Raw genomic sequence first — 13,321 nt, 5'->3', positions numbered from 1 at the left:
CTCTGGGGTCCCTTTGGCCAAGAAGGGGGTCCATTTAGTAATCTGGGGGTGGTTAGGATTTTATTAATTATTTATTTATTTTGAGATGGGGTCTCACTCTGTTGCCCAGGCTGGAGTGCAGCGGCACAATCTTGCCTCACTGCAACCTGCACCTCCTGGGTTCAAGAGATTCTCCTGCCTCAGCCTCCCGAGTAGCTGGGATTACAGGCACGCGCCACCATGTCTGGCTAATTTTTCTATTTTTAGTAGAGATGGAGTTTCATCATGTTGGCCAGGTTGGCCTCGAACTCCTGACCTCAGATAATCCAACCGTCTCGGCCTCCTGCAGTGCTGGGATTACAGGTGTGTGCCACCACACCCGGCCTTTATTTTTATTGTTTATTTTGTTATTTATTCATTTGGAGATAGTGTCTCGCCCTGTCACCCAGGTTGGAGTGCAGTGGCACCATCATAGCTCACTGCAGCCTCAGCTTCCTGGGCTCAAGTGATCCTCCTGCCTCAGCCTCTCCAAGTAGCTAGGACCACAGATGTGTGCCACCATGCGTGGCTAATTTTAAAATGTTTTTGTAGACATGGGGTCTTGCTATGTTGCCCAGGCCGCTCTCAAACTCCTGGGCTCAAGGGATCCTCCCACCTCAGCCTCCCAAAATGCTGGGATTGCAGGTGAGAGCCACTGTGCCTGGCCTATTTTTATATTTCAGACTAAATGAAATTTAGCCTGAAGATGCCTCTGTACACGAATCCTTTCTTAATGAACTGCAACCTAACTTAGTTTGTGACTAACGGAAGCCTGACTTAGGAGGGGCTTTTGTAACAAATAGGTGAAGCTCAGCCCAACCGCGGCAGCTGAGTGTCTGTCAATCCAGTCCCAGGCGGCCAACCATTCAAGTAAGGCAAAGGCTGAGCTGTAACCAGTCAAGCTGTCTTGACCCTCTCTTCTGTTTTGTGTCCATAAATCCTGCCTGATCACGGTACAGACTTGGATTCCTAGACCCTGTTCTGGTTCTGAGAGCAGCTGATTCGTGAATCGTTTTTTGCTCAATTAAACTCTTAATTTTAACTTGTCATACTCAGTGAACAGTCACTCCCATTCCTCCTCCTTCTAGTCCCTGGCAACCAGGAGTCCACCTTCTGTTGCAGTGGATCTGCCTGTTCTGGACAGTGCATAGAAATGGAATCATGCAGTACACTTATATTCAGCTTCTTTCATCTGGCTGAGTGTTTTCAAGGCTCATCCAGGCTGTAGCTCGCTTTAGAACTTCATTCCTTCTGACCGGGCACAGTGGCTCACGCTTGTAATTCCGGCACTTTGGGAGGCTGAGGCAGGCTGATCACTTGAGGTCAGGAGTTCAAGACCAGCCTAACATGGCGAAACCATCTCTACTAAAAAAAAAAAAAAAAAATACAAAATTAGCCAGGCCTGGTGGCAGGCACCTGTAATCCCAGCTACTAGGGAGGCTGAGGCAGGAGAATCGCTTGAACCTGGGAGGTGGAGGTTGCAGTGAGCCGAGATCGCGCCATTGCACTCCAGCCTGGGCAACAAGAGCGAAACTCTTCAAAAAAAAGAAAAAACTTCATTCCTTCTCTGGGCTGAATATGTTCCACTGTATGAATGGACCACATTTTGCTTACCCATTCGTCTGTGGATGGATACTTCGGGTGTTTCCATTGTTTGGCCTTTATGAATAAGGCTGCTGGAACATTCGTGTTCCAGTGTTCATGTGGCTGTGTGTTTTCGGTGCTCCCTGATAGACATGCAGGAGTGGTATTGCTAGGTCATAGGATAATTCCAGGTTTAATTTGTTGAGGCAGTACCAAGCTTTTTTGTGGTGGCCCTGCCACTTCACCTGCCCCCAGCAGTGTGTGCAGGTCCCGCGTCTCTCCCAACACCCAACACTCGCTTTGCATTTGGATTCCAGACATCCTCGTGGGTGTGCGTTGTCTCATTGTGACTTTGATTTGGGTTTCCCTAATGACTCATCACGTTGAGCAACCTTTCCTGTGCGTGCCGACCATTCAGAGAAATGTCTGTATCCAAGGCCACTGCCCATTTTGAAATTGGGTTGTTTGTCGTTTTGTTATTATCATCCATGAGGAAAACAAGGATCAGAGAGGGTGAGTAACTTGCCCCAGGCCACACAGCAAGAAGGAGGGAAGACAGCCTCAGAAACCCAGTGGGCCTGACTCTGAAGTCTTATGTTCTTTCTTTCAAACACAAGGGAGCTGGCGGTTGGGATTAGGGAAGGCCTTTCTTTACTCTGGAGCAGCTGCTTGGGATGATGCATCCTGGATTTCTTGCCCCTCCACAGCACTCGCCCCTCTGAGGGCAGAGTCCTTGGACATGGTTCTCAACAGGACACTCCTGGGGAACATGAGCAGGAGGCCCTGGGACCGCACTTGGAGAAACACTGGCTTAGGGTTTGCCATAGGACGTATGACTTCTTGACCCAAGGCTTGAGTTCGGAGCCTCCCGGGTCCACCCCTGCCAGGCTGCTGTGCGTCTGCGGCCTGCCCCTCTCCCTGCCTCAGCTTCCTCATCTGTGTAATGGTGAGAGAGGAATGGGATCCCACAGTGCTTAGAAAGCCATTAGGAATGTCAGGGGATGGTCCCTATTGGTGTGTCTGTCTGTTTGTCTGTCTCCCTCCTGGGCAGAGTGCCTCCAAAGTGGGAGCTGTGTCTGGCTCAGCAGATATTAGCCAAGAACCAGGGGCCAAGGAGGAGGGCCCCAGGGCAGACCCCTGCTGAGACCTCACCATCCTGTGGTATCAGAAACTGGTGCAGCTGGTCCCTCCGTGCCCTGTGGCCACTTCTGGGTGCTCACGCAGCCGGCCCCTGGGCCCGCATTTGAGCAGAACTCAGTGCTCAATGTAGTTCATGTGGGGGAGTCCACCCATGCCCAGTGACTCCGGGGGCCCCAGCCCTGCCATCCCCGTGTGGGGAACATGGGGCTGGAGGGAACACAGGGTGGGAATTCTTGGAGCTCTGGAAGCAGGTGCTTGGGAAGCGTGAGGGTCTTGGAATCTCAGGTCTTGACTCATTTGTGTCCCCAGCTGTGGGGTCTGGGGGGGCACGTTGTGGACCTCCCCAGCCTCAATTTCCCACCTCTACAGTGAGGATTGGCAATGCCTGGGAGTGCTCCCAGAACGGCTGGGGTTATGTTCATTTGAACAACTACTGAATGACATCAGCCTACCTGAGTACTTAACATTTTGAGGTCTCAGAAAAGGGTTAAAGGCAGCAACTTTCTGCCACTGTTGGAGTCCCAGATACCCTCTTCCCAGGGTATGGCAGACTCCAGGCCAAGGGACCAGGAAAGGCAGGGAGAAGGCAGGAGAGTGGCCGGGAGAGTGCAGGTAGGGGCGGTGCATTTCACAGAGACAGGCCCATCGGGTGAGGTTTGGAAACAACACATCTCTGTTCCCAGAGCTCAGTGGCCCCCACTTGTCATGGCCCCCAAAGCCATTGGCTTAGGGGCCCCCTTGCCTCTTGGGGAGAACAGAACCCAATAAGAGCAAAGCAGTCACCTCTGGAGGCAGGTTTAGCGGGTGGCTCTGGAGGCAGATGGCCTGGTGTGCCTCCTGGCTCTTCCGTGAGTTGGGCCTCAGTTTCCTCATTTGTAATGCGAGGGTAGCAATAATTCCTCTCTCATAGCTAGCTCTTGGACGGTAGTAGATGCTCACAAATGGGCTGTTCTGCAGATGCAGGGTGTGGCAAGGGAGAGTGGCCCCCTGGAAAGGAGACCGGTGGCCAGTCCAGGGGAAGCGGCACCAGCACCTGTGTAAGAGCCTCCTATGTATGAACTCACATCACCTTGAGGGAGGAGAGGAGGGCCCTGGAGGGGTGGGACGTGGGTTAGGGCTCCTGAGACGACCCCTAAGAAGCACATATGCAGGGAGATGAAGCCCCACTCCGAATGGGTGGGCTCCTCTCTGGAGCTCTGGGAGGAAGCCACTGTGTGGGGTGTCCCTTGTTAGGGCCTTGAGGGGGCTCAATGAATGGCAGAAGCTTCTAACCCACCGGAATGATCACCCTACGTTGAAGCCCCCGCTTTCTGGCTAGATCATGGGAGAGGGGAGCCCTGGTGAATGAGAAGATCCTGGAGGGGGTTGGTAGAAAGTAGGCGTCCAATTGATGGTAGCTCATGTGAGCAGTGGTTTACGACCAGCTGAACACAACATACAAGTGGCAGGATAACCCCCCAAAAGCCCTCACCAGCAGGTTCGCCCAGGGCACAGGGCTGGGACTGGGTGCTGCATTTGCACATTGGAGGCATCCTCTTCCTTCAGACAACGTGCAGTGGTGGGCACCCGGCTTGGAGTCAAACACACGCTGTGGCCACTGATGCTGTGTGGCCTTAGGCTGGTTACTTAGCCTTTTTGTACCTTACTTTCCAAGCCTTGTGCATTTCAGACTCTGCTAATTGAGGGAATTGAATTTGCTCCTCATCTGCGTTCTGTCCTATCAGGATAAGGAGGTATGTAAGCCCCAGAGGTCATGGTGATAATAAGAACAATGGACAAAGAATACAGAAATCAGTCTCCATTCGGCCACTTCCCAGCCCTGGGCACTTTGCCTCCTGCACTTCAGTTTCTCTGTGTGAAACATGGCTGATAACTCCAGCCTTGAGAGTTGCTGGGAAGAATCTGTGACCTCAATGCAGGGAAGACTGCAAGTACACCTGGGCACATGGTGGGCCTTGCATAAATGACAGCCACACCACAGCTCCCAGGCTCCAAGCTCAGTGCTCTCCTGTCCCTCTCAGCCCCCGCATGGCATCCTGTCCCCAAAGTGGAGGTGAGGAAGGCTGCTGTTGGGGAGTGAGGAGCTGCGAAGCTCATGTCATACACCCCTTGGACTTGAATCACACAGGGCTGCCCGTTTTTATTGGTTTCGGGCTGTGCTCTGTGCCCTGGGGATGGCCCTGTCATGCTGTTTCAGGCAGCCCCTCGGCTGTGTGTGACGTGGGTCATTTGTCACCCTGACAGTATTGACAGGGCTGCTGCTGGCGTGGGATGGAATCCACTCCACTCAGGGCAGTGCCTGAGAGATCTTGTCCAGAAGGACGCGTGGACAGTGAGCTGCTCGGGGACAGACTTGCCCTTGTTTTGGGTATAGACCATGCTACCCTCTGCGGTAATGTTGACTGTTGACAGAGGACTGCTGTGAGCCCAGCCTGGGCCGGAGCCCCACTTGCTGAGTGTCCACTCCATGCCTCCCTCCTCCTCTGCACATCTCCCACCCTGGGGCAGGCATCATTGTCATTCTTGAGGTTCTTAGGACCCCTCTCAACTCCCCAGCGTACCCCTTCATCCACTCACCCTCTGTAGCCAGAGCCATTGGTCTAACCTATATATCTGATCCTGTCCCTCTCTGGCTGTTAAAGTGCCTTGGGGGCTCCCTGAGGAATAACACCCAGCCCATCTTGTCACTCTTCTGTCCCCTCTGAGGGTATCATGCCCTCATTTCAAACAACCAGGCAGAATTGCAGGAGCAAAGCAGCTCACCCCAGGTGGTGAGGTATATATGAGCAAGCCAGGACTTCCTGGTTACCTGACTGCAAGCCCGCACCCTCATCTCAGGCCCGTCTCCTCCTTCCTTTTCTGCAGTTTTGTGTCTCTGTGGATCACTTTCAGGTCCTTCTTGCTCTCCCACACTGGTGTTTGAGGGGCTTGGTTGCTGGCACACAGCATGCATATCAGTATTGCCTGGAAGAGGGCGGGATCTCCCACCCTCTCCGTTAGCTCCTCTGTTACCCAACTTGCTTATTTATTCATTCATTTAATGAATATCATTAAGTGCCTGTTTGTGAATAAGTGCAGACAGAATGGGGCTGAATGTACATGCCTCACCGCCGAGTAGTGGAGGCACAGAATTATCAAATGGGCAAGGGAACAGCAGATGCAAAGGCCCTGTGGCAGGAGGCAGCATGGCCCAGAGGCCTGTGTGACTGCAGAGGAGAGGGAGGCTGCATGATGTGAGCTGGGGCTGGGGAGCTAAGCATGGACCTGTCCTGTGGGACCTGGGTGGACTTTCAGGGTTTTAGGTTTCTCTGTGGCTCTCAAAAGCATGGGGCCTGGCTGTGTTCTCCCTCCTCACACCACAGGGACTATTTTGGCTTGCACTGTGATTTATCTCTTCCTGCCACAGTTCCCTTCTTTCCTGGGTGCTGTGGGGGCTCTCATATGACTCCAGCACCAGGCATGCCCAGTAACCTAAGGCCCCTGGAAACTTGGTCTCCCAACATAGCTGGGGGCCCAACACAGCTGGTATTCTAGGGGAGTCAGAAGGGTGGATGGTGGCAAAATGCTCCCCTCTCAGGAGTCTGTTCACTATCCTCTCCATTCTGTCTTCTGAAAGAGATGGTGGAGAATTGCTATAATTTCTTCCTTAAATATTTGTTAGAATTCACCAGTGAACCCATCTGAGCCTGGTGCTTTCTGTTTGGGAAGGTTATTAAATTGTTGGTTCCGTTTCTTTTTCTCTTTTCTTTTCTATTTTTTTTTTTTTTTAAGACAGAGTCTTGCTCTGTTGCCCAGGCTGGAGGGCAATGGTATGATCTTGTCTCACTGCAACCTCCACCTCTCGGGTTCAAACAATTCTCCTGCCTCAACCTCTTGGGTAGTTGGGACTACAGGCATGTGCCACTATGCCTGGGTAATTTTTGTATTTTTAGTAGAGATAGGATTTCACCACATTGGCCAGGCTGGTCTCAAACTTCTGACCTCAGGTGAGCCACTTGCCTTGGCCTCCAAAAGTGCTGGGATTACAGGACTAAACCACTGCACCTGGCCCCTTTCTTTAATAGATATAGGCCTATTTAGATAGTCTATTTCTTATTGTGTGAGTTTTGGCAGATTGTATCATTTAAGGAATTGGCATTTCATCTAGGTTATTACATTTGTGGGCATAGAGTTGTTCACAGTGTTACTAGATTATCCTCTGAATGTCCATGGGATCTGTAGTGATGTATCCTCTTTCATTTCTAGTATTAACAGTTGCGTCTGTCTCCTTTTTCCTTGTTAGCCTGGCTAGAGGCTTATTAATTTTATTGATCTTTTCAAAGAACCAGTTTTTGATTTCATTAATTTTCTCTGTTGATTTATTGTTTTCAATTTTATTGATTTCTTTTTTTTTTTTGAGACGGAGTCTCACTCTGTCACCCAGGCTGGAGTGCAGTGGCGCCATCTCGGCTCACTGCAAGCTCCACCTCCCAGGTTCACGCCATTCTCCTGCCTCAGCCTCCCAAGTAGCTGGGACTACAGGCGCCCGCCACTACGCCCGGCTAATTTTTTGTATTTTTAGTAGAGACGGGGTTTCACCGTGTTAGCCAGGATGTTCCTGATCTCCTGACCTCATGATCCGCCCACCTCGGCCTCCCAAAGTGCTGGGATTACAGGCGTGAGCCACCGTGCCCGGCCCAATTTTATTGATTTCTGCTCTAATTTTTATTACTTTCTTCTGTTTACTTTGGATTTAATTTGCTGTTCTTTTCCTAGTTTCCTGAAGTGGAAGCTTAGATGCTTGATTTTAGATCTTTCTTCTTTTCTAATATGTAAATTCAATGTTATAAATTTCCCTCTAAGCACAGCTTTTGCTGCCTCTCATAAATTTTGATAAGTTGTGTTTTCATGTTTAATTAGTTCAAAATACTTCTGAATTTCTCTTGAGACTTCTTTGAGTCACGGGTTATATAGAAGTGTGTTCTTTCAATCCTCTCCATTCTGATACTGTCAGGTGGGGTTTTTGCTTCTTTTTCCATTTTGCACAACAGACTCCCTTCTGCCTGGAGACAGATTTGCTGGCCTCACCTGGGACTGTGCACAAGTCGTTAGCTGAGCCTCGGTTTTCTCATCTGTAGAGCTGGGGGCAAAGTACCAACTTCCCAGGTAATATGGACCTGGAGAGTTTGTAGGTAGGGGAGCTGGTATTGGAACCCCTGTCTACCTGGCTTCCAGACCCCAGTATTTCCCCTTCTTTCCACACTGGGCTCCAAGGTGGGCCTCCAGGCTCAGCATGATGGACTGTTGAAATGATAAACGAAAGTAAGAGGTGCATCAGGGGAGGGGATGCATTTCTATAGGAAGACATCCCAAAGAGCTGCAGGGTAATTTCTTCCGTCTTTTTTTTCCTAGTTGTGCAGGCCGGGCCCTCTCACCTCTTAGAACCTCAGTTTCTTCATTTGCAAAATGGGGAAAATATGTATTAGAGATGGATAATAATAGCAGTACCTGACTTGTAGGGAGTACTTTGCACATGCCAATTTCCGCTGTCACTGGGATCTTCATGCGGCTTCTGGGAAGTAGTCCCTCTTATCATTGCTACTTCATGGAGAAGAGAGTGAGGCTCAGAGAGGCTAGGTAACATGCCTGGGCTCTCGCAGCTACTGAGTTGTCCAGCCAGGCTTTGGCCTCCAGGGTGAGCTGTTGGGTTGAGATTCAGTTGTGTGCCCAGCATGGTGCCTTTTACGTAGGGCAGGTGCCCGGCAAGGTGTGGTTCTGGGGAGTCAGCATCATAGGGGAAGATCGGTCCTGTCCCTCACTCACAGACCCCTGTCTACCTTCTGCCAGGCGAGCAACCTGGTGGGCTTGCTGGGGAGGAGGCCACATATTGGCATCAGGGTCTCCCTCCTGCCTGGGGCTGGTGAAAGGGAAAGCCACTCACAGTTATTCCTGGGAGTGTGGGTGTGGGAGGAACCCACTGCAGCAGGGCTTTTTAAAGAAAACTCTGCCTTGTCTATAAATATCCTCCTGACGTGTCCCCAGTTCCTGAGCTTCTGGGACAGTGAGGCAGCGCCCTGCCTACGTGCCACTCGCCAAGACTGCTGAGTGATTTCGCAGTGGGAGGGAGCTTGGGGTCAGCCGGGGCAGGGTTTCATGAACCAGTGACATCTCCCACAGACACTCAAGGGGCCTGCATTGCGACAACTGTTTATATTGCCAGGTGAGGACTAAAAACAGGATCCCTTATGATCACCATCTTGTCAGATATGAAATGTGTTAACACCAAAGCATGTAGAAAAGTGACGTGCAGGCTAGCGAATGGGATATCTTCTTTTAAATGAAAAACTCGCTGCAGGGTCCATGCTGTTCTAGTTCCTCCAGAATTTTATAGAAGCCACGACGGGCAGCACACGCTCACAGGGCCTGGGAGGAGGAGTCATGGGCCCGGCAGTGCTGCCCACACCTGGGGCAGGGTGGACAGATGGACGGACGGCCTGGTCCAGGAGCTGGGCATCCTATCAGGCCCTGCGGATGGTGAGTGAAAGGCTAGCCAGCCCCTCTCTGAGGTGCGGCTTGCTCAGCTACACAGAGGAGTGGTGACCCTCACCTTGCAAAGCAGCACTGCGGGTAAGACGAGGCAACGGGCAGGAATTTGCTGTGCACACAAGGAGTCCTTGTCATCATCCTCTTTGCAGGCTGCAGTGTCAAGAGACTCTCCCAGGATGGTCCTGGAGCCCCCAGGGCAGGGTTCTGGGGATGTGTGGAGGACGATGGGCAGCCGGGAGCACGCTGTGGTGGGTCCTAAGGACGCCTGCCAGAAAGACATCACGCATGTGGATAGGAGTTGAATTGCATCACTCCCCCCCACCCACCACCAAATACATGTTGAAGTCCTAATCCAGTTTCTCAGAATGCGACCATATTTGGAAATAAAGTATTTGCAGATGTAGTTAGTTGGGATGAAGTCATACTAGAGCACGGTAGGTCCTTAACCCAACATGACTGATGTCCTTATAAGAAGAGGAGACGAGACACAGAGACACACAGGAGAACTCCTTGTGAGGACAGAGGCGGAGATTGGATGCTGCAGCTACAGGCCAAGGAGCACCAACCATTGCTGGCAATGCCAGAAGCTGGGAGAGGCGAGAAAGAATCCTCCCCTGGATCCTGGTGGCTCTGCCGGACACCTCGATCTCGGACTTCCAGTTTCCAGGACAGCACTACAGTACTGTATTATGGCAGTGCTAGCAAACAAATACAAGCACCTAACTTAGTGCTGGCATGCAGTTGGAGCTTGATAAATGCTTGCTGAATGAATGATATTTATTGAGTGCTTACTACATACCAAGCAATAGGCAAAAGGATTAGATGACAGTTAAAATTTCTTGTGTGTTTATGCAAGGCATTCTTGTAAGCACGTTAGAAGTACTCACTCATTTAGTCTGCCCGACAGCTCTTTGAGGTGAGTACTCCTGTGGTTCTCTTTTTGTGCATGAGAAAGCCAGGACACAAAGAGATGAGTCTCTTGCCCAGGGTCACATAAGCAGCTGAGTTGAGATCCAAACCCCATCAGTGTAACTTCCAGGCTCTTGCTGGTCAGCCCTGCAATGCTGCCTCCCAGCCTTTGGCCTGGCACAGAGTAGGTGCTCGGGAAATGCTCACCATCCGGTACTTATTGAATGCTCTTCCCAGCTGTGCCAAGAAGGTTCTGGTTCTGTGAGAGTGTTCGGTTGTCAAACAAGAGAAATATTTTGCTCTCCTTCCACAGTTTGCCAGAGCCTCCGGTTGACTGGTTAAGATTTAACAAATAAGAGCTGATTTGAGTCTACCTTTAAAATGGCCAGCCCCCACCTATATTTAGCATCCTGTTGTGGGTGGAATTGCGTCCCCTCAAAAGATATGTTGGGGTCCTCACCCCTGATGCCTGTGAATGTGACCTCATATGGAAGTTGGGTCTTTGCAGATGTAATCAGGTGAAGATGAAGCAGGGCCTACTAGATTAGGGTGGACCCTGATCCAGTGCCTGGCATCCTTATAAGAGACACAGTCATACCAGGAGAAGGCCACATGGTGATAGAGACAGAGATTGTAGTGATGCAGCTACAAGCTGAGGAGTGCGCAGGCTTGCAGGCAACACCTGAAGCTGAGCTAGGCGTGGAGCAGACCCTCTTCTGGAGCCTCCAGAGAAGGCATGGCCCTGCTGACACTATGATTTCAGATTTCTGGACTCCAGAACTGGGAGAGAATATGATTCTGTTGTTTGGGGCCACCCAGGTTGTGATGTTTTCATGGCAGCTCTAGGAAATGAATATCCACCCCAGGCATTGCAGAGCTGACCTGTGCTTGTCCTGCACTAATTTCTATCCCACATTCTTTGGGCATATTCCAGAACCCGGTGTCTAAACCTCCCCAGCAGAATAGTTCAGACCATTGCAACAATCTCTTTTTGAGTTCAGAGCCTGTGGGAGGTGAGTCCTACAAAAACCAAGGGCCCTGGGGCCAGCCACTGGGGGACAAATACTCAGCTTCACTCCTTATCAATGCTGAGACCTTGAGCCAGCCAGGTCACATCTTTGATCACCAATCACCTCTTCCATAAAAGTGGCCATAACAAAATTGCCTTGAGACCTGTGAGGGTTAAAGGGGAACAGATGTATAAGTACCTGGGCATACCTGGTCTTACTTGGTCTTCAATAAATGCTACTTGAATTGAACCAAAGAGAATACCAACTCCTCCACTTGGTTCATTTAGTAAATGAAATTAAATTTCTGTTAATCTCATAGGTTCACAAAATTGAAAAGATTAGTTGCACAACATTGTCACCTGCTATTTAGATACATAGGAAAAGAATAACTAAATTATACCAGGTTTTGTACCTTCTGAAAAAAAAGTCAAAGGAAGGTAAATTATTTTTTCCTTACATAAAATGAATTCGGTGCACATGAACATGGTTCTGCTTTTGTATTCTTCAGCTTCCTAAATATAAGAGGCCCAGTTATACACCCCATCTGTATTTGAACATTTTTAGCATGCCTCAGAATTAGTGTTGATTTAATTTATTTCCACCAGAGATTTGCAAAATATTTCCTAAGTTATTCTGAACCGGAGGTGATTCATTCAAGGAGAGAGTGGGTGGTGTCTTCAGAGTGGGTGCTCCCCAATGGAGAAAACTGAGCCAAGTGGGGAGGAGATGGGGGCCTCTGGGGGCCCCTCCCTGGCCTGCCCACCACCCCTTCTGGGGTGTGGCCCAGTGCACGCCCTTTTCATGTCTGCACTACCGATGGGGGAGCTCAGCTGAAGCTCCTTGGTTGGGCACAGATGCCCTTAGCGAGCTGGTCCAGGCTTGTTCATCCTCATACCTGACCTGTCCCTTTCATACTCACCCTACCTACTTGAGACTCCTCCAGCTCATCAGGGAGTTGCACAAATAGGGTCTGTGCTTGGCAATTGCTGGCTTCTCAGGCTGGTTGGCATGGCCTTTCCCTCACAGTAACTGGCAAGCCTCTTGTTTCCTCTTTGGCTCACTCTTCACCCCCTGTTCCACCCCTGGGAGGACCCTCCTCTGGGCCTCCCCAGACACACACTGTCTCTCTGCCTCTGCCCAGAGACCATGGCTTCCTCTCCACGCACCAGCACCACTGCTCCTTGAAAGGAAAACAGCATCTCCGTGCCCACTCTTTGGACTGACTCCATCGTATCCCAGGGCCTATTTGTTAAACTGGATTGAAAATCAAAGCCTGCAGGGCTGTAATTTATTCATTAGTATCTTAACTTCTCAAGATTGAACATATTTCCTGGGTAGATGCTTATTAAATGCTTGTGAATGAATGGATGAGTGAGTGAGTGCGTGAATGTATGAATTAGGCGTTGTCCTTTGGTAAATTTTCCAGCTTTACAATATAATCAAATTATACTGGCTGCAGCAAGTCTTTAAAAAGCCCATATACTTAGAGCAAAATTAATTATATTGTTAAATAAAATTCCCCAAGATGCAACAAAGTGCAATGAAGTATTTTTTTATCCTGATATGTGGACCAGCTAATGCTGTTAAATCAGCATTTTAAATGTGTGGTTTTATTGGGTCTGATTTCACTGGGTTTTATCATAAGATGAACCATTTGCTTTTGAACTGAATTGAACTGAAACCTGCAGCTATTGGGCCCTTATCATAAAAGTGTCAAGTGCCACCCTGGACACTGTTATGTACATTATATCATTGTGCTGACCCTGGCCCCGGTGAGGGCTTATCCTCACTGCCACCATTGGCATCGTTGTAATTATCAGCAGTCTCACCGTCATCGCCACCACCAGTATCACCACCACCATTACCATCACCATCACCACCACCACCACCATCACCACGACCACCACCACCATCACCACCATCACTACCACCACCATCACCATCATCACCACCACCACCACCATCACCATCACCACCACCACCACCACCATTACCATTACCATCACCAGCACCACCACCACCACCATCACCATCACCACGACCACCACCCCCATCACCACCATCACTACCACCACCATCACCATCATCACCACCACCACCACCATCACCATCACCACCACCACCACCACCATCAC

General features: G+C 50.2%; 1 protein-coding gene across 2 annotated transcripts in view; it reads left to right on the top strand.

The window, feature by feature from the left end:
- Positions 1–13,321, top strand: part of PPP2R2C (protein phosphatase 2 regulatory subunit Bgamma) — a 244,447-nt gene that overhangs the window by 39,555 nt on the left and 191,571 nt on the right. The window contains exon 1 of one of the 2 annotated variants that reach the window (XM_058429969.1): positions 10,166–10,183. The exons of the other annotated variant lie outside the window; for it this stretch is intronic. The gene's annotated coding sequence lies outside the window, so the exon portion shown is untranslated. Of the gene's footprint in view, positions 1–10,165; positions 10,184–13,321 lie in introns of those variants that run through there. 2 annotated transcript variants of the gene reach the window in all.

Source organism: Hylobates moloch, unplaced genomic scaffold, assembly GCF_009828535.3.
Source record: "Hylobates moloch isolate HMO894 unplaced genomic scaffold, HMol_V3 SCAFFOLD_17, whole genome shotgun sequence".
Lineage (NCBI taxonomy): Eukaryota > Metazoa > Chordata > Mammalia > Primates > Hylobatidae > Hylobates > Hylobates moloch.
This window is presented reverse-complemented; position numbering and strand designations above follow the sequence as displayed.